General features: G+C 38.5%; 1 long non-coding RNA gene across 3 annotated transcripts in view; it reads right to left on the bottom strand.

The window, feature by feature from the left end:
- Positions 1 to 834: 834 nt before the first annotated feature.
- Positions 835 to 19031, bottom strand: part of LOC124241070 (uncharacterized) — an 83984-nt gene continuing 65787 nt past the window's right edge. For all 3 annotated transcript variants that reach the window (XR_006889089.1, XR_006889087.1, XR_006889088.1), the window contains one exon: positions 835 to 1355. This is a non-coding gene — a long non-coding RNA (uncharacterized LOC124241070). The remainder of the gene's footprint in view (positions 1356 to 19031) is intronic.

The following is a 19031-nucleotide window of genomic DNA, read 5'->3' as shown; positions in this document are numbered from 1 at the left end:
AAATACAATATATTTTATCCTTGGCGATAACCACAAAATGATAAACTGACAGTTTCTAAATGGATATCAAATTTCTCTTGTGATCACCAAATTAAAAAATATTTCTAAATGCATTCCCTAGTGATAACTGACAGTGACTTTGGTATTCTCAAATCTTTGATTCAAATATGTCAGAAATCTAAAGAAATGCACTTCAAAATAAATTTCTTGAAGATGAAAATTTTCTTATAGATTTAATTCATTCTAGTGGTTCAACTGCTCCTTGTTTCCCCAAGTTAATTGTAAAATAGAATAAACATGAACTGGATTACATTACAACAAAAGTGATCCAGGCGCCTGTGATGTTATACATGACGAGTTACTGCAGGCATAGTCTCTCCAGAAAAAGCACGGTTGTTACAATGAAGACAGGGGCTGTTCTTGAAAGAGAATGTAAAGCTCTCCAAGCGATAATTTACAACGTTTCTTCAAGGCATTGGTCTAAATTACCCTTACCTTAAAACCAACGAAACAGCAATGTTCGTTAACAAAGTAGGTGGCTGCCTACGTGGCTGCCTACGTGGCTTAATTTGAAGGTTGCCGCAAGCTCTGTCTTTTAACAGAGTGCCACGATGCTTGGAATCCACAAAATCTGACCCATTCTTTGAGACTTTTGGGAGGATCCTAGTAAATATTGAGAAGTTCTTAGGAGAAAAGATGGAGCTTAGCGCTGGGAGAGATCTTAAGGGTCGGGTATGCCTGAGTTTTGCCTCTAATTATTAGCTGTATAATCTCCAGCAATAAACTCTCTCTTCCATTTAAGTATCTTATAAATCAAAAATCACTCAAACCCGCTTAAGAAAGAAAAAGAATTTATTTTAAACTCAGTAAAGTATCATAGGAAATGAAGAAAAAACACCCAGGCCAAAGGATGGAGAGAATCCAAGGTAAATTTGGGGAGCGGTCATTTTCTTGTCTCCATTTCTCTCACCACTTCAGTGCATCTTAGAATATTTCTGTCATTTTCCTTTCTATTGTTCACTTTTTTTGTACTTAACCATCTTAAACATGGCCATAAATGGCAGCCTCTTCATTAGGCCTATAGATCCTTGAGTTGGTAACTTACTGCTGAATATTCTGGATCCATGTCCAGAGAGGGAAAATCAGATTGTGGTAGCTCATCTTTTCAGGCCAGACCATCCACTCAAGTCCTGGGTCACTGGTAAGCAATGGATGGACCAATCCTAAGCCAGGTGTTCACCTTGGCCCAATACCTGTCACACAGGAGGACACAGATCCATCTGAAGGGTCCAGGCAGCAGTGAGGCAGCAGGAAATGAAAGTTTCCAGTACACTTTATTCATCTCACTTTCTTATCTGCAAAATATAGATAAAGCAATCTGTTTCACAAATTTTTCTTGGGATTGACGTCCTTTATTGACTTTTTGCTTAAATAAACTTAGAAAGGCATATTGCCCTTCAGTGCTTTTCAGCAAATGCCACCGACTTAATTCATTTAATATAGTTGACATCACTGATGGTGATTGTTTTCATATTTGATCTTCATTGAAATCTTAGCGTACGTAAGAGTTGGCTCCAGACTACATCGAAATTGTCTGAACTCTTGGAACACCTTGTTGAGAATTGAGATCAATTTATTTAACGACTCATATTTGTAGAATATTTTATAGTTTACAAATTGTTCTAGCATTGACACCATCATTTTATGTAGCAATCTGTGGTGGCCACGTACACTGCTCAGGCTCCCCTCCCAAGGACTTGCGTTCCTATTTCTGCTGCATCTCTGTCCTGAGGCAGAGCTCTGCTCATCTGCAGGCGCTGCTTTTTTAAGACAGAAGGCTACCAGACATGGGATATGATTCAATTTTGGTTTTTAAAATGAATAACATAACTCCGTAGGTGATCCCAGTGTTTACTTGAGGTAAATACTCAGGACAGGGACACTCTAGGAAGTCAGGGGCCTGGAGAAGCAGTGGTCCAACCCTAAAATAAAGGAGGAAACTGAAGGGATTAATATAGTTCAGAAACTGTCTTATAGTTTCCTGCTTATCCAAAGATCAAGAGGTTACCTCTCACCCTTCCTTATTTCAAACTTTTTGGTATCTTCCACTACAGGTAAAAATGTTGGATAATTACTACCATATTCTCATCACCTCAGAGGTGGAAAAGATAGCCTGCCATCTCCTTACAGTGATCTTAAAGAAGCAGGTGCCCTGCACAAGGTGGCTGCTTTGAAGACCCATCCACAGATGACTGCTCTCCTCCCCTGTGGGTTCTTCCTACTTAAACAAGAAACATCTCATGTAATGGGCCCAGTGAATTGTATCCAGGGTTCCCCTTTAAGTCTGAATTTTAGGGAAATTATAAAAGCAATCTAATAGCGAATTGTGTTGGATGTGTTTCTTATCAGCTTCTCAGTTTCCCAAACTCATCAAATATTGAAGGTCTTGGAGCTAAAACCAACCGTCCAGAACCTGAAACATTTATTTGGAACTACATTCAGAATGTAAACAGCTAGGACAGGAAAGAAAACAAGTCAATACGACCATGAGGTTCTGCTTCTCCCAGAATGTTGTTCTGAAAGAGAACTAGCGAGAGGCGGTCAAATGGAGTCCCGCCTGATTGCGTCTTTTGTTCTCCAGTTCCTCAGACTGCCCTTGCCCTGTGTAAATGGTGGCAAGGGTTAAATTCCCACCCACTGTGGGGAACAACTTTCTGTGGAATTAGGACTACAGAAAGAGCCACATCTAGGGCTGCCTCTGCCCCTAAATAATTGTGTGACTTGTGCCTGTCCTTTAACCTCTTGATCTGATTATCTTAAAATGGGATCATACAGTAATAGTTGATCTGCTTATTTTCATAGGCTATTCAAGGTATAAAATAGGCTCATATATGTGAAACTATTTTGAATAGCTAAGAACTGCTATGCAAAATCAGGAATGAAGTGAAGGTAGGGTATTTTTCTCAGAATCCAAAGAGTAATGTTGTTTCTGCTCTTAGCCACTAAAGAAAAGACTCAATCTAAGTAATGTTCTTTTCTTGGATATAAACAATTCAGGAAAGAATGTTCTTCTTGTGATGTAATCTCTCACCATCATCCCACCCTGCCCCTCGGACATCTGCTGACACTTCCCTCAACATACTTAAGGATTTTACTGACATTTCCCTCAAGGCCTTTTCAGCTTCTGACTGCAGCCCAGTTCCAAAGCCAATGCCACGTGTTTCAGGTTTTGTTACAGCAGCACCCCGTTTCTAGGGACCAAAACCTGTTCCAATTGTCCATCACAACATTAACAAACCAGTCCGAAACTTAGTAGCTTAAAAGAACAGCAAACATTAATTTCACTCACAAATTTTCAATTGGGGGCAGGATTTAGAACAGAGAGCCCCTTTTTACTTCACAGCATCATTCAGGTTGCTTGACTGGGACCTGGAGGATGAACTTTCAGGATGGCAAGCTGGTGCTGGCCATCAGCCATCTGGGACTGTGGGCCTGTCTATGTGGACCTCCCTGTAGTTTCCTGCTTATCCAAAGATGAAGAGCTTACTTCTTAACCTTCCTTATTCCAAACCTTTCAATATCTTCTACTATGGGTAAAAACCTTGGATGATTATTACCATATTTGCATCACTTCAGAGGTGAGAAAAGCAGCCTGCAGTCTCCTTAGAGTGATCCTAAAGAAGCAGGTGGTCGGTTTAGGCTTCCTCATGGCATAGCGGCTGGTTGTCAAGAGAGAGAATCCAAGATCCAGGAAGAGGAAGTTGCTAGTTAAGGCTTGGGCCTGGAGACTGCCATAGTATCTTTTCCACCATATTCTATCTTTAGCTTATCTTACTGCATTGGTAGAATCACCCAGAACAACGATGTGCAATAATGATAACTGTAAAGATTCTTAGTTTATTCCTGACTTTAGTGGGAATGTTTCTGATGTTCCCAACTAAGCATAATGTTCCAGTTAGCACTGACATATGTATATTTTATGATGTTAAAGAAGTATCCATCTATTTCTATTTTACTAAGACATTTTATCAAGAATAAATGTTGTTTTCATCAAATGCCTTTTCAGAATCAGTGAAGACAATCATATGACTTTTCTCTTCTGACCTATTAATCTAGTGAGTTAAATTAAGATATTTTCAACTACTGAATCCTCCTTGCATTCCTGGAATAACCTGGCTTGGTAATGCTGACATTTCTTAACATTCTGTCATATTTACTTATTTTTCATTTTATTTTATGTGTCTGTTTTTCCCATGTCAAATTAAAGGGTCCTTGAGATCAGAAGACATTTATTATGTATTACTGTTTTACCCAAGTCAAGTACAGTGACTGGTGGCCAATAGGTACTTAAAAATATTTGTTGAATGAATTAAATAAATTACAGGAGTTCAATAACAGTTTATTGAAGTTTTCTCAATCTCATTTCCTGGGAAAACATTGCAAGTGTGGTTAGCATAGTCCTGATCTATCGCTCCCTTCTCTCTGTGGTGTGCATTGCTTGGTCAAGGTTAATGTAGCAACCACAATGCTGCAGATGGGCAGACAGCTATTTCCTAGGGGATCTGTTCATTGAGAGTCAAATCATAATATTTGCAATCCATTCCCTACAAACACACACACACACACCCCTGAACTGGCAGAAGATTATAACAGCACCTCTTTTCAGATAGCTCATGGGACCACTTATGGAGATGGTCAGTAGCTCCCAGTTACTACTGCTGGGAAAATGTTCTTTAACGTTTTTCACTCCTGCTGGCTGCCTTTCCGAATACTAAAGGTTCTGAACCCTGACTCTGTTCTTCATGCCTCAGTAGCCCAGCAGCAAGGAACTGAAATTCAAATTTTAAATATGTCTGCCAGATTTTAGTGCACTTCTATGGCTGATGGTATGCTGATATGCTAAAAAAAAGTAGTTTTAATCACAAGTAATCACCTTAACAGTTTGGGAAAGACACTATCACTGTTTATATTTTGAAAATCAATATATCTTTCAATATAAATAAGGCGAATGAAAGTCAGATAACCAAATTCAAACCCTGATTCCAGATCTTTATTCAAAGCCTGACACGTAAGTGTTCATTACCACTGTGACTTCCACTGCAAACAGATTATTTTTAAATACTTAATATAATTTCAAACACACAAAGTAAGAACCAGAAATTAAAGAATTGCTAATACAAGTTTACATGAAAAAGTCTATCTGTAAATCTTAATAGAATTCCTCAAAGAGGTCATTTAAATTATAAAATTTAGAGCTGCCATCCTAACTCTTAAGCAGAATGAACACTAAAGCCTAACTAAGTTCATCATCTGGAGAAGTTGGAGCCTCTATATACATGTCTTCTTTACAGCAGACACTCAACAATCAAACAGTCCTAGAGTTGGAATGAGATTGCAAGATTCCTTAGGAGGACTAAACGAGGTAAATAGGTGAAATGTAGCTGCAGGAGCCTAATACAGAACCTGGCATGTTGTAGGCACTCAACAAATATGTGAATTGAATCTACTTTGGTTGTCACTGATTGAAAATAAATATTTCAGATAAAATCTCTGCAAGAAGAAGCATTTTTGCCATAATTCAGAGAATACAGATGAGCAAGCACATACATTAAACACACAGCAATGGTATTGTATAAGTAGACAGAAGGCAGCACTGGATTCAGAGTCAAAAAAATTAAGCTCGAGTCTGGGTTCCACCGCTTACCAGCTGTCTGATGTTGGAAATTTCACTCAATTTGTTCGAACACCATTTTCTTATTTGTAATCATGGGAATAACAGCATCTCATCACATACTATGCAGGGTTACCATGAGCACAAAATCAAGTGAGATAATTCATTGGAAAGAACAACGTAAATTTAAGACATCACTGTCATTTTTGTTACTGTGCCAGTACAGTTTTACCCTCCGAACACTCTGGAGTATGGGTTTGGCAAATGACAGATAAATTCATTTGTAATATCATAGGAAATTTCAACAGAGATATGGAAATTCATCATGCTGGCAAAGTAGCTTCCCAAAGGTATACTGCATTGTAAGAATAATAAATCACTACAAATCAGATACAAGAGATAAATTTTGGCACTTAACACAGTGAATATTTTCAGGGCCCACGCACTTTTCATCAAAGTGGTTCACTTAGGTCTTATAACCAAACAGCCCCATAGTAGCAAGTAGAGAGGAATATAACAATGCCCTTGAAACCATCCAGTGACTCCCTAGAGAAGTTCCTCAATTTTGGAACAGTTTCGCGAATATTTTTTAAATAACACATAAATTGGCTAAGATATAAAATATACATCAGCTTTGGGGAGGCTGATATAAATAATTTTGGAAAGAAATTAAATATGTCTCCTAATTCATCATAAAACAACTTTGAGCAAAACATGCGGAGGTTTTAAACATAAAAGGCTAAATCATATCAAGATACCTTTTCAATAATTGGACATTTTATTTTTCACAATAAAATGCTAAACTATGAAGCATGGTTTCCTAGTAGCAACAGTAATACTAGATAAATAAAATAGAGCTCAGCTTACAGCAATCAGCAGCCATTCAGCTTCCAGTGAGAGGTTGAAATCACTCGGATGCTTGCTTTTTCACTTCCATTATCATAAAAATGAAAAAAAAAGGAAATGGACTTTCTAAACGTAGAATTATTCTTTTCAAAATTTGGGGGAGACACTGAAGTGGTACCGCAGTGTTCACTGGACAACCTGGGCTCTTTCTGGCCAGTGTGTAATTATCCTCAGCAAAGTCATCCTTACCCAGTAAATGAAGGAGGAGGATTCTCACGTGGCATAAATTTTGGAGGGCCGAGATCAACCTCGTCTCCACTCACTTTTGTATGAAATTCCACCCTTAGGAGGAGTCTTCGTTTTGGTTTGTGTGGGGTTCTTTGTTTTGCTTTGTTCTCGCCTTTTATAAAAGGTTTTCTGGTAACAAATTTTAAAAATACAAATGTTCTAATATGCACCCTTGTGTCTCAAGTATAAATCCTTCAACCAAATTAAACACTGGACATGTATAAGCATTGTACTGATAGAAAGAAGTAGAAACCAATAGACAAGAGATAACGTGTAAATTAATCAACTCGGTAGCTACTACTTCTAAAATGCAGTGGGCCGGTACTGCTCCATAATATCAAAGGAATTTAACACAGAAATCAGAAAAAATAAAGTCCATAGACATAATTTTTCTACTATACTTCAAAAACAAATTTGCTAGTCATAGCCAGTCATTTACTACCAATCACTAGCAGAAAACAAAATGGTAAAGAAAGAAATAATAGTGGAAAAATTCAGAAATATGATCTCAGAAGTTTTATATTTATTGCTTTTGACATGTAGAGACAGGCAGAAACATCATATTTCCTACTAGAAAAATTATTGTTCCTGGCAAGTAATGATGTAACGTATGTTGTCATTCAAAACACATCATGCTAACCAGGGAGCTTACCATTTGCTCATGTTTGAGAACACGCTGTGCCATAAGCATAGCAAGTCTATTAGTTATCTACCATAAACCCATTCCTCACCAAATTTCTTCCTTCCTGGAAGACACCTGTTTTGTTTTGTTTCACTTGTCTACCCCACTTATTGTGGTCCAGTGCTTAGGAAGAATATTCTGATTTCTAGCTGAGGAGTAAATTGCTGATTAGTCTATGTCAATCGTGGTAACCTCTTGCCAGTGACTAGCTTAAAAATGGGCGTGTGGTACAATTCTGATCAATGAAACACAAGATAGAAGTCCACTGCAGAGCCTTCTTCACTAATTTAAAAATCAAAAAGTAGGGCTGGCCCAGTGGCACAGTGGTTAAGCTCTCACGTTCTGCTTCGGCGGCCTGGGGTTCGCTGGTTCAGATCCCGGGCACCAACATGGCACTGCTTGGTGAGCCATGCTGTGGTAGGCGTCCCACATACAAAGTAGAGGAAGATGGGCATGGATGTTAGCTCAGGGCCAGTCTTCCTCAGAAAAAAGAGGAGGAGTGGCAGCAGTTAACTCAGGGCTAATCTTCCTCAAAATTAATTAATTAATTAATTAATTAATTAAATTAAAAAGTCACAGGAAAAGACACCCTGTAATGCTAGACAGTGTTTTTTCAGGGTGCAATGCCTGGGACTACTGCAGCTATCTTGTGACCAAGAGGAACACTATCTTAATGATAAGCCAGTATACTAAAGATGGCAGAGCAAGAAAATGGAAAGACTCCAGATCTTTGATGTCACTGAGCTGCTGAATTAACCGACCCCTGGAGCTGCTTTACCTCTGGACTTATTATGTAAGCTAATACATATTTTTCTATTTTAGCCAATGGAGTTGGGATTTTCTATTATTTGCAGCCATAGGCATTCTAACTACTACAGAACTTACATTTATTACAGTAAAGCATTTGAAGGGTCTCTCATAATATCACTGTGGATTTGACGGAGAAATGTGGATTGAAAGATGATTTAACTTGGTAGGTTAATAGACAGCTAAAGAATGGAGGGAAGTCTTTGGTAGTATGTCTCACAGTTCATTTTGCCTTTAGCTTCTCCTGTTGAATATTTTTTTTTTTATCAACAATGGATAAGCACATAGAAGACACAAAACATAAGATAACTTAGCAGAGAGAGATAACTAGTATGCTAGATGACAGAATCAAAACTCAAAATGTTTTTTCCCAAGGAATGATATGAATGCCTGTTAATTCTATCCTGCCTCAACGTTCTCTTCAACTCTTACCCATTTCAGCTGTCTTATTGGTGAAGATTTTCCTTATCCCCCATTCATAGGCACAGTTTAACATACATATCTAATCCCAGTCTTGGCCCTTGTCTTTACCGCTATCATAGCTCTCACTACATGTTAATATATATTTGTTTACTTACGTGTATATGTGAGCTCCTGGAAAACAGAAAACATACCTTATTCATCTTTGTACCTTCAGCCTCTCATTTGGTGCTATTGGTGGAATAAATGCTGAGCATGAATAAATAAGTGAGTAAATGAACAACTAAACGGATTGATTTAAAGAAACAGCTTCACTTATTTGAAGCTGAAGGACAAGAATAAAAGAAACAAAATTGAAAAGTTAATAGAAACTATTGGAAACCAGGAAATACCTGAGTTCAGACCCAATACAACAAATTATTGAGAAACATTTCAAAAGGCTGTTGGCTTTCCTGATTGAGCCTCCCTCACTTTCATTTTAACTTATTCACGTATGTGTGTGCACATGCACAAACACACAACATAACATTATAAATGGCCATAATTTTTCAACTCTTCAAGACTTTCTTGGCAAGTGCACTAAATAGCTTGAGTTATGTTTTAAATAACAATCACTGTGCATTTGCAGTTACTGTAGAAATCACTGGTAGCCTGGACAGAGTAACTGTACTTCAGCCTCTCTGAAAAGTCCTATGTCGTGGTGGTGGCAATGTAGAATTAAAATCTAATCCCTTTACAATTTTCTCTTCCTTTGACAGACTGTTTAAAATATTTTACTTTCCAATGTCACTCCGTATTCTCTTTCACTTCTCCTGCACATAAACATGTAAACCTGAGATGTAAAATTTATGCTAATTTTTAACCCTACACAATTAAATATCTACTACAGTCATGTCTTGCTTAATGATGGGGATACGTTCTGAGAAATGCATCTTAAGGCAATTTTGTCATTGTGCAAACATAGAGTGTACTTAGACAAACTTAGATAGACAGCCCACTACATACCTACTATGGTACTAATCTTACGGGACCACTGTTGTGTAGGTGGTCCATAGTTGACCAAAATGTTGTTATTCGGTGCCTTACTGTATATGTTTTCTAGAAAACTTAATTCAAAAGCAAGTGTATATGCTAAGAATTAAAGAAATATGTCCAGTTAACTTGAAGGCAAAATAGAGATGCATTGTTTTCAGAGTATGGAAAGTAAGCCAAAGGAACGATCTATCAATGCTTTGTTTGAATTCAAAGGCCCATTCACTAGAAACCAAAAACAGGCTAATAAAACCACTGACTAAATAATAAAAACCATAATACCAGAGTTGTATTTCATTATCGAAACAAGGCTCCAGGTTAACTCCTGCACAGAGAATGAGCTCTTGGTAGACATTCTTGAACCTCCTCATTTAGACTGAGTTGTAAAATTAAACTGAGAACTGGCACAAAAACTGAACGCCTGAAAATTCATGTATGAGCTCTAGAGAAGACAAATTTAAATTGTTACTTAGAATTTAGAAAATGTGACTATAAAGCACTTGAGTAGTTACTTTCGTCTAAGTTTAAATGATCCAGTCAAGAGGTCACCAGTCTCCATCCTCCCAGACTATGGTAACCTCTGTCTTCTTCAGCTCTAAGGGAAAACTATTTATAAGAAATAACGTGTTTGGAGACATCCAGGATAATAGCTTCTCTGTGTCTTGTCTTCTATGATTCACAGGAGACGTGTGCTTTGTTCCAGTGTGTTAAATACAGACAAGGGGAGAAGGAGCATTATACCAAACTAGGTGTATATGCGTGATAATATAGGGAAAGGTTCAAATGTTAAAGTTTAAGACTCTGTTCAATAATAGCTCACTGAGCTCACACTCTATGTGCTGTTATATATTTTATTCTAGTATTGGTTTTTAAGGAATCACATTTATCAGAGTCCTGCACTCAAAAAAATCTTATCATCTCCTCTCAAGGACAGTATAATTGACTGGTTAAGAGAAGTAGCTCGCAACCTATTTTCAAGCACAAAATATTCAACACACACTAGTCACATCACATTCCTTTGCACCTTGGCCTGAGCCTGATGCCAAAGGCAATAAGACTTTTGGAGAAGTTGGAAGGGGATGAGTATATTTTGCATATGGCAGTCAGGCTAGAGAACAGAGGGTAGACTCTGGAGGTTTTAAAATATTGGCTCCAAATTTTTTGACACGTCTCATGTCAAGAAGTGAGGTCTTCATCCCGCTCCATGAATTTGGGCAGGCTTGTGACTGCTTCAATCAACAGAATGCCATGAAATTGACCCTGAATGACTTCTGAAACTAGGTCAGAAAAGTCCACGCCATTGCCACCTGATTCTATTTTGAATTCTTGCTCTTCGGATGTGTCCTTTCAGGAAAATCTAGAACCCCAGCTGCCATGTTGTGAGAAGACAACATGGAGACAATGCATAAGTGCTCTTATTGACAGCCCCAACTGACTCTTTCTTTAGTGTCATCCTAGCTGAGATGCATATATGCGAGACAAGAAGCCTCTTGATCAGTGGTTCTCAAATTTTATCATGCATCCGTCCCCTGAGGGCTTGTTAAAACACAGGTTACTGAGTCCCACGGCTCAAGTTCCTGAGTCAGTACATCTCAGGTGGGACCAGATAATCTGCATTTCTAAGATTCCACATCATCTGGAGACCACCCTATGAGAACCACTGCTGTACATCATTCAGACCACTGACCATTGGTGAGAACCCAAAACCTTGGGGCAGAGACAAGCCATCTCTGCTCTGTCCTGTCTGGATTCCCGGCCCACAGAATCTATGAACAGAATGACTCTACCTTTTCTCATTCAAGAAGGATATTAGAATGAAAATGAGTAAAATGACATTATAGGAAAAAATTTATTCTAACCGATTTAAAAATACAGTGTTCACAAAGTTTTGTGCTTTAATGATTAGCTTTAATTTACTAACATGATGCAACACAGTTCACAAGTGATTATGAAGCATCACTGCTTACTCATCACATCTGGGAGCCCCCTCCTCTCCAGTTTAAGAGCATGTGCTTTGGGATCAGCCGAGCTGGCTTTGAATCTCACCTCTGCTACTTCCATGTTAATACAGCAGCTGATAGAGGCCTATGGAGTTTGTACGGCTGGGTTTATAACCCAGTTCTGCCATCTTCTACTGCATGTGATCTGAAGCAAGATACTTAACCTTTGCAAGTCTCTGTTCCTCCATTCCTAGAATGGCCTGAGAAGATTGCTCAGAATATTAAATGAGACGATGCCCTTAAAACAGTGCCTGACACTGAGAAGTCACTCGGTAAATATCTTATGGAATGTTATATGCCCTTAGATAGGCTTTTTACCACTCTGAGAATTCGAACTTCATCTACAAAACTATGATAACACAATCAACCTCATAAGGTGATTGTTAGGATTAAATAATAGATAAACAGTAAGTGCTCAATAAATGACAGCTATTTGTTATCGTTATTATTACTACTATGAAACAGGAGACTACCAGGGACAGAAAGCACAAGTGAACAAGTTTTACTCCAATACAACAGAGCTTGCATGTGGTGTGGGGTGACAGCAGGACACAAAGTGTCTTAGTCTGGCACTGATCAAACAATAAGGGAGTATGTGTTATTAAAAGTTCCATGGTGGCATCAAAGGGAATCCTGAAAGTCTGTTCACAAATGCTCTGAAGCTGGAGTGAGAACTGCACTAAATCATCATTGATTCTGGCCACTGTCCTGTTAGTGTCAGATCCCAGCAGTTGTGAATCAAGCGACATATTCCTTTGTTGCCAACTTTAGCATCTATTCCTCTTACTCCCTTTGGTACCCACAGTATAGGTTCTAGGTACCATTCCTACTAGACCGTGCTTTAATGGATTATTAGACAGGCAGCGAATCCTTTGGAATAATAATCAGTAATGAATATGTTAGCTAATAACTCTGAGATGATGCCTTTCAGCACTGAAAAAGGATTTTAAAAAACAAAGAACCTTCAGGGCCCCACAGAATAAACATACAGTAACGTAATGATAGTCAGCCCTAGCGGTCTAGTGGTTAAGATCTGGCACTCCCACACCGTGGCCCGGGTTCATTTCCAGGTCAGGGAAACACACCACCTGTCTGTTGGTTGTCATATTGTGGTAGCTGTGTGTTGCTGTGATGCTGAAAGCTATGCTGCCTGTATTTCAAATACCAGCAGAGTCACCCAGGGTGGACTAGACAGACTAGGAAGAAGGACCTGACCACCCACTTCTGAAAAAGTTCGCCATGAAAATCCTATGAATAGCAGCGGAGCGAGGATGGTGCAAATAAACCAGGCAGGGTTCCACTCTGCTCTGCACAGGGTTGCTAGGAGTCAGAACTGACTTGATGGCACTGACAAATGTAATGATGGGTGAGGAAATGCCCATTTTGAAGCAAGATTTTCTCAGTTCAGTCAAATCACAGCACATAGTAGGCTGTTTTCTCTAAGGCTGGTCTATTGACTACAAATTTTACAAGACATAGACATAGCTTTCTTTAAAAATTGTCTCTTATCCGTGGTGTGTTTCACTCTTCATATAACTAGAAGAATGCTGGATGAAAATTTAGGTTAATACTTTCCTTCTCTCTGGATGGGGAAGAATTTTCAAAGCATAAAGAAATAGGAATCACAAAGCAAAAGATATACAGATTTGAATCAATAAAAATTGAAACCTTCCATATATTAAAAAACACTATAAGCTAAATGAAAACAGAAATAACATCATCCACAAAGCATTTCTATCCATAATATATAAATAATTCATACAAACCAATACATAAAACTCTAGCATCTCAGTAGAAAATCTAAAAATATACGCAGATAATTTACCTTATTAGTAGAAAAAGAATTGCGTATTTAAACTATATATCTTTTTTTCCCTTAGCAAATTAGCAAAGATTTTGAACTATGATAATATTTTTATGTTGGTGAAGGTTCATCAGGATCAAGATTCTTATACCCTCTTATGAAAGTGGTCCAATTTTTCTGGAAAGCAATTTGGCTAAATAAATGAGAAATCACAAAAATGTTTTCAACCTTTGATCCACTGAGCCCACTTCCAAAGAAACTTGGAAATTTTCCATAGGAAATAATCAGCATTTCAGTCAAAATTTAGAGTATAAACATATTTACCATGGCTTTCTTTATAACAGCAAAATTCGTAGAAAAATATATACAGCGGTCTTTTCTTATTCATGGGGGCTACATTCCAAGACCCCAGTGGATGCCTGAAAAATGGTACCGAACACTGTGTAGGCTATGCTTCTTTCTATACAGTACAGGGTAGATACACTGGACAAAGGGATGATTCACATCCCCAGCGGGATGGAGCTAGCCTGCAGGAGATTTCATCATGCTACTCAGAATTTAAAACTTATGAATTGTTTATTTCTGGAATTTTCCACTTAATATTTTTGGACCACGGTTGACTGTGGCTAACTGAAACTGTGGAAAGTGAAACCGGAGATAAAGGGGGACTACTGTACTCAACGTTATGGATTAAATAGAGTTTTGTATTTTTTAGGAATATTACATAGTCACATAAAAATTTCAAACAGTTTTTAACAATTTGAGAAAATTCATACCGAAAGATCAGTGGAAAAAAATCAAGAAACAAAACAGGGTTCATCAGGGAAAGCTTTTGAAATGTTTTGATAGTGGCTGTCTGGAGTGCTGCATTGAAGGATATTCTGAAATAGCATCTGGGCTCAGCAGGAAAGAAGGCTGTGATCAAATATCTGCCATGGGCATGACAGCAGCACACACACACTCTCTGCACTCCTGGTAGCATATGCAATATGGTCCCAATCGTTTAACAGCATGTACGCATGCTCTGTGTGTGTGTATATGTGTGTGTGTGTGTAAATCACTTCATTGTAACCACGATTATCTTTAGATTGTGATATTAAGGCGATTTGCTTTTTTAAAAAATATTTTGGTATTTTTCAAATTTTCTACACTGAGCATATTGATTTGGTATTAATTTTTTTTTTTTTTAGATCTTCAAATTCTTCAAGTGATTTTTTAACAGGATATTACATTCACTCTGAGGAAGGTGGCAGAGGTGGAGGATAAAAACACAGGCGATGGATTTCAGAGAGACTTTGTAGGTGCTTTCGTTTCCTCCTCCAGGAGGTAAATGTATTATTAGAGTTCAGAATATCTTTCCCTGTACAGGTTCGCTCTAAATCTCTTCGCATTTGGTTATGAATGAGAATGTGACCTTTCGTCTCCTATGGAAATCCAAGCTCTTGAAAGAAGATTTCTGTGAATGAGCTAAAAAAAGAATCCATTTTTGTCAGTATAAATAGCCAGAGGGCCTGGGACTAATAAGACCACATTTGAAAGTTCCAATCTTATGGTGAGCTTTTAAAATTTTTAAACAATTAATGACATTGTATTTTTTTAACTAGTTTGTATACTGCTGAGTCATCCCCGCTCTGGAAGCTGATTTCATATTTCAAAGCTCCGATTTCTTTGCAGAGAGTAATTAGCAGGTGAAGAAGCAAGCGGGTGTGCTTTCATGGCTGAATTGCTTCCACCTTATGAGGCTGAGTCTCAGAATTGGACACCACAAGCTTCGGGGAGTCAGAGACAAACCGCCCCGATACAGCTCTCTTTTTAATTAGGTCTGTGACATGAGACAAGTCATTTTGTCTGTTCCCTTTCAGAATTTCCGCATTTGTGATATGAAAATATACTGTTACTGTCCTCCAGGGCATGATATGTGAGGATAAATTGAGTAAAAGATGCGAGATGTATAAGCCGACAGGAGGCCATCCTTCCTACTGGGTCTCTCCCGGATGACAGTGTACAAATCCCTCCTAAGGTGTTAACTGATAATTAGGATGTTAACTAGCAGCCAACAAGTCAGTGATATTTGATTTTCTACAAGTAGCTTAACTGGGATTGTCCCATATTTCGGAAGCAGACAGTGTCAGCAAGATGTCCAGTGCTGACCCCAGGGAGCCTTGGAGAAGGATGTCAGCCTACAGTTTCCCACAGTCTCACTGGATTCTCTCAAAACTGAAATCCATTAAGACAATCATAACTTGCCTTTCATGAATTCATGGTTGAGCACAGCTGAGTGAATGTGTTACCTTGCTTACAATTGACATTTGCATTCCTCTGCTCCCTCAATGCGCATTTATGTTCCTGGGAACATGGAAGTAAGTGTTAAGGTAAAATTAACCACCAGTACCAAGAGTGGGAACAGTCTTTGAGAACTAGTTATTGGATAGGGTCTATATACCTAGTGTCTCCTTGGGGAAAACCTAAATCTGCCAAAGATACTCTCTAATCTAAATCAAGAATCCCAGGATATCACTGCATAGCCCCCTTTATCTTTCCTCCCTTCCTCATTTCTCCATCCCCAGCAGGTTTCACGAATGCTGACTCTGAGCAGGCACTGTGCTACACCCACCTACTCATGGATGGACAAGACAGCAACACAACAAGCTTTCATGGGCTGCATTACATCACATTTGGAAGTATTTATATTTCCAGTTGTGATCTTTAAAAAAGAATTGTCTAAGCTCAAATACCCCAAAGCATGAAGAGCCTTGCTTTGCACTTACTTAAATTTTTGTGTTGGTCTTTTTTTCTTTTTTTTTTTTTGGTGAGGAAGATTGGCTCTGAGCTAACACCTGTTACCAATCTTCCTCTTTTTCCTTGAGGGAGAGTGGTCCTGAGCTAACATTTGTGCCAGTCTTCCTCCGTTTTGTATGTGGGACGCTGCCACAGCATTTCTTGGTGACAGGTGTAGGTCCATCCCCAGGATCCAAACCTACAAATCTGGACCGCCAAAGTGGAGCACACCACACTTAACCACTACACCCCCAGGCCAGCCCATGCACTTATTTAAATTTTTGATGAAATGTATAAGCTAGATAATTTTGCTTTATATATATGAAGTGCTATAATTGCATTAAAACTACATTCTGTTTTTCCTTATTAGGTAGAAAGTTTTTCTTTGGAAAGATTTAAAATTTTTAATATAAATACCCACCAAAATTATATACATGTAAAAAGGCATGTGATATGATATTTTATGTAATATTAAAGGTATTGCTGAAACTTGATCTCTGTCCCAAGGGTGACTATTTCTTTTAGACTAAAGTTTAATAATGTCATTGCGCAACAGTGAAAAGAAAAGCTTATCTAAAGCAAAGAAAATTTTTAAAATATTTAAATGTTAAAAAATATTGTCTATGTATATATGTCTTTAAAAAGAAAACACTTATTTCCACTAAAACTGATTTAGTGATATTTACATTTTGCTTGACAGAAGTGCTATTTTTCCAGTCATGCAGTGTTCTAACCAGTGGACACCATCCTCCATATAAGGAATAGTAAGACCTAAATTTCCCCTCTTCATTTATTTTTCCTCTTAGCTTCTAGGTATTACTATGATTTCCTGGGGAAAGAAAAAACAAATCTTAAATAATCTTCTTAAGACCAAGTCACAAGTAATTCAGAAAGTGATCACGCTATTCATCTCTGTGATACGATTCTCTAATTGCAGTGAAGTAGGTGATCCTGCATACAGCCAACCAAGCAAGAGGTTAAACCCTCGTCTAGGTTGCTGTGAAACTGCTGCCAACAAGGCACCAATTAAGCTTCAACGGAACAATTGGAAGATAAGCATAATTGGCAGCAGGCTTCTTAGTCCCCAGAAGGCGCAAGGGTACAAACTAGCATCACGGACATAAATGGGATAAACAGAAGTGAGGCAAGAAGGTGCAGACAGGTGTGAGGCTGAATCTGGGCTTCAGTGCACGGATTCTATACGTGAATGGCTTGATCTCGTGGAAGCTTTCATCCCACCTTGGACTGGCAGCTTCTCAGTTGAAGGGGGACAGCATACAACACTTTGGTATATTGCAGAAAGCCACAGAGATAAGTTTTCTTTTCCTACGTGGCAAAATGACCACTTTCCATAACTGGCTCCATTTGTAGTAGATTTGGGCATCAGAAAGGCAGATGGAGGGAATTCTCCCCTCCCATCCCTCCTCTCTCTGTCCCATTCCTGACTCTGATCAGACCCAACTTTTCTGGGTGAATATAAAGGCATCAATATAAATACTAGGCTAAATTTTAGTTTGACAAATTTGGAGAACATAGTCAATGATTTAGGAAATAGGCTTAATGTGAGTCTTTTAGGACAATATGGAGACAAGTCACACGTTATTCCTTCATTTGTCATAGCTATATATCTATAGCTCTTAAAACAAGCATTTATTGAGCATCAACTATGTACCTGGCCCTATCCAGGGCTCAAAGGGCATTTGATTTAGTAGACGACATAGACATGTTAACAAAAAAGTATTTCCACAGTATGTGATAAGTGCAACATTAGAGGTAATAACAAGATACAAGCAAACACACAAGAAAGGTGTGATCAGATCTAACCAGCAGGTTTGGGAAGGCTCCTCAGGGTGATCTCTGAGCTGAATCTTTAAGTTGAACAGAGTCTGCTCTGAATATGAGGGAGAAGGGAATTCTAGGCGGAGAAAAAGGCATGTTCAAATGTGCAGAAGAACAGAGCAATAATGACGTACTCAGGGACTCCAAATAGTTCAGCACGGAGGATAGAGTGCAGTGCAAGTAGAAGACATGATGGAGGGTTTTGCTGGCCAATCTAAGCCTTTGGACTTCTGTCTATAAGCAAAGGATAGCCGGTGAAGTATTAAACAAGGACCAAATCTGCAGATTAAAATGAGTATTCCAGAGGCAAAGAGGGGGGATAGATTGAATGAGATGTAGACTGAGAGGCTAGATAAGCAGGCAATTGTTAAAGCACCTATGGGGAATGTTGGTGGCCTGAGATGACCTTACACTATAAAAAGGTGATTTCAACAAGAAAAACATTAGATCTTTAGGTTCCAAAATGTGTTTTACTAAAGGTGAGTGCTATATGGGGTTCAGAGGAAGAGATTAGTGGACTAGATGGGCTGGGATGCTGCCTTCATGAGGAGAGAAGGGAGGAGAGAGGGTGAGGATGGGATACATATGCAGAGGCATGTATTGCATTGCATCTAATTGGAAACAATGCCATTTATCTGGAACTAAAACCTATTACCATGGTTTGAACTGGGGAAAAAATGCAGCAATAAATTCAGACGTTGCAGAAACAAAAATAGAAAGAAAAGAGAAAAACTCATTTTATATAGGTTAATCTTCAATCACTGGGGCTCAGGTCCTGCTATTGGGGGAGCAGGACTAAATCACACTGTTCCCACATCTCCTTAGCTGCAGAGGCTCACACTTGGCCAGTCTCAGAGGCAAGGA

The sequence above is a fragment of the Equus quagga genome, chromosome 6 (genome assembly GCF_021613505.1).
Source record: "Equus quagga isolate Etosha38 chromosome 6, UCLA_HA_Equagga_1.0, whole genome shotgun sequence".
Taxonomy (NCBI): Eukaryota; Metazoa; Chordata; class Mammalia; order Perissodactyla; family Equidae; genus Equus; species Equus quagga.
Note: the sequence above shows the minus strand (reverse complement) of the source record. Positions and strands in the feature narration are given on the sequence as shown.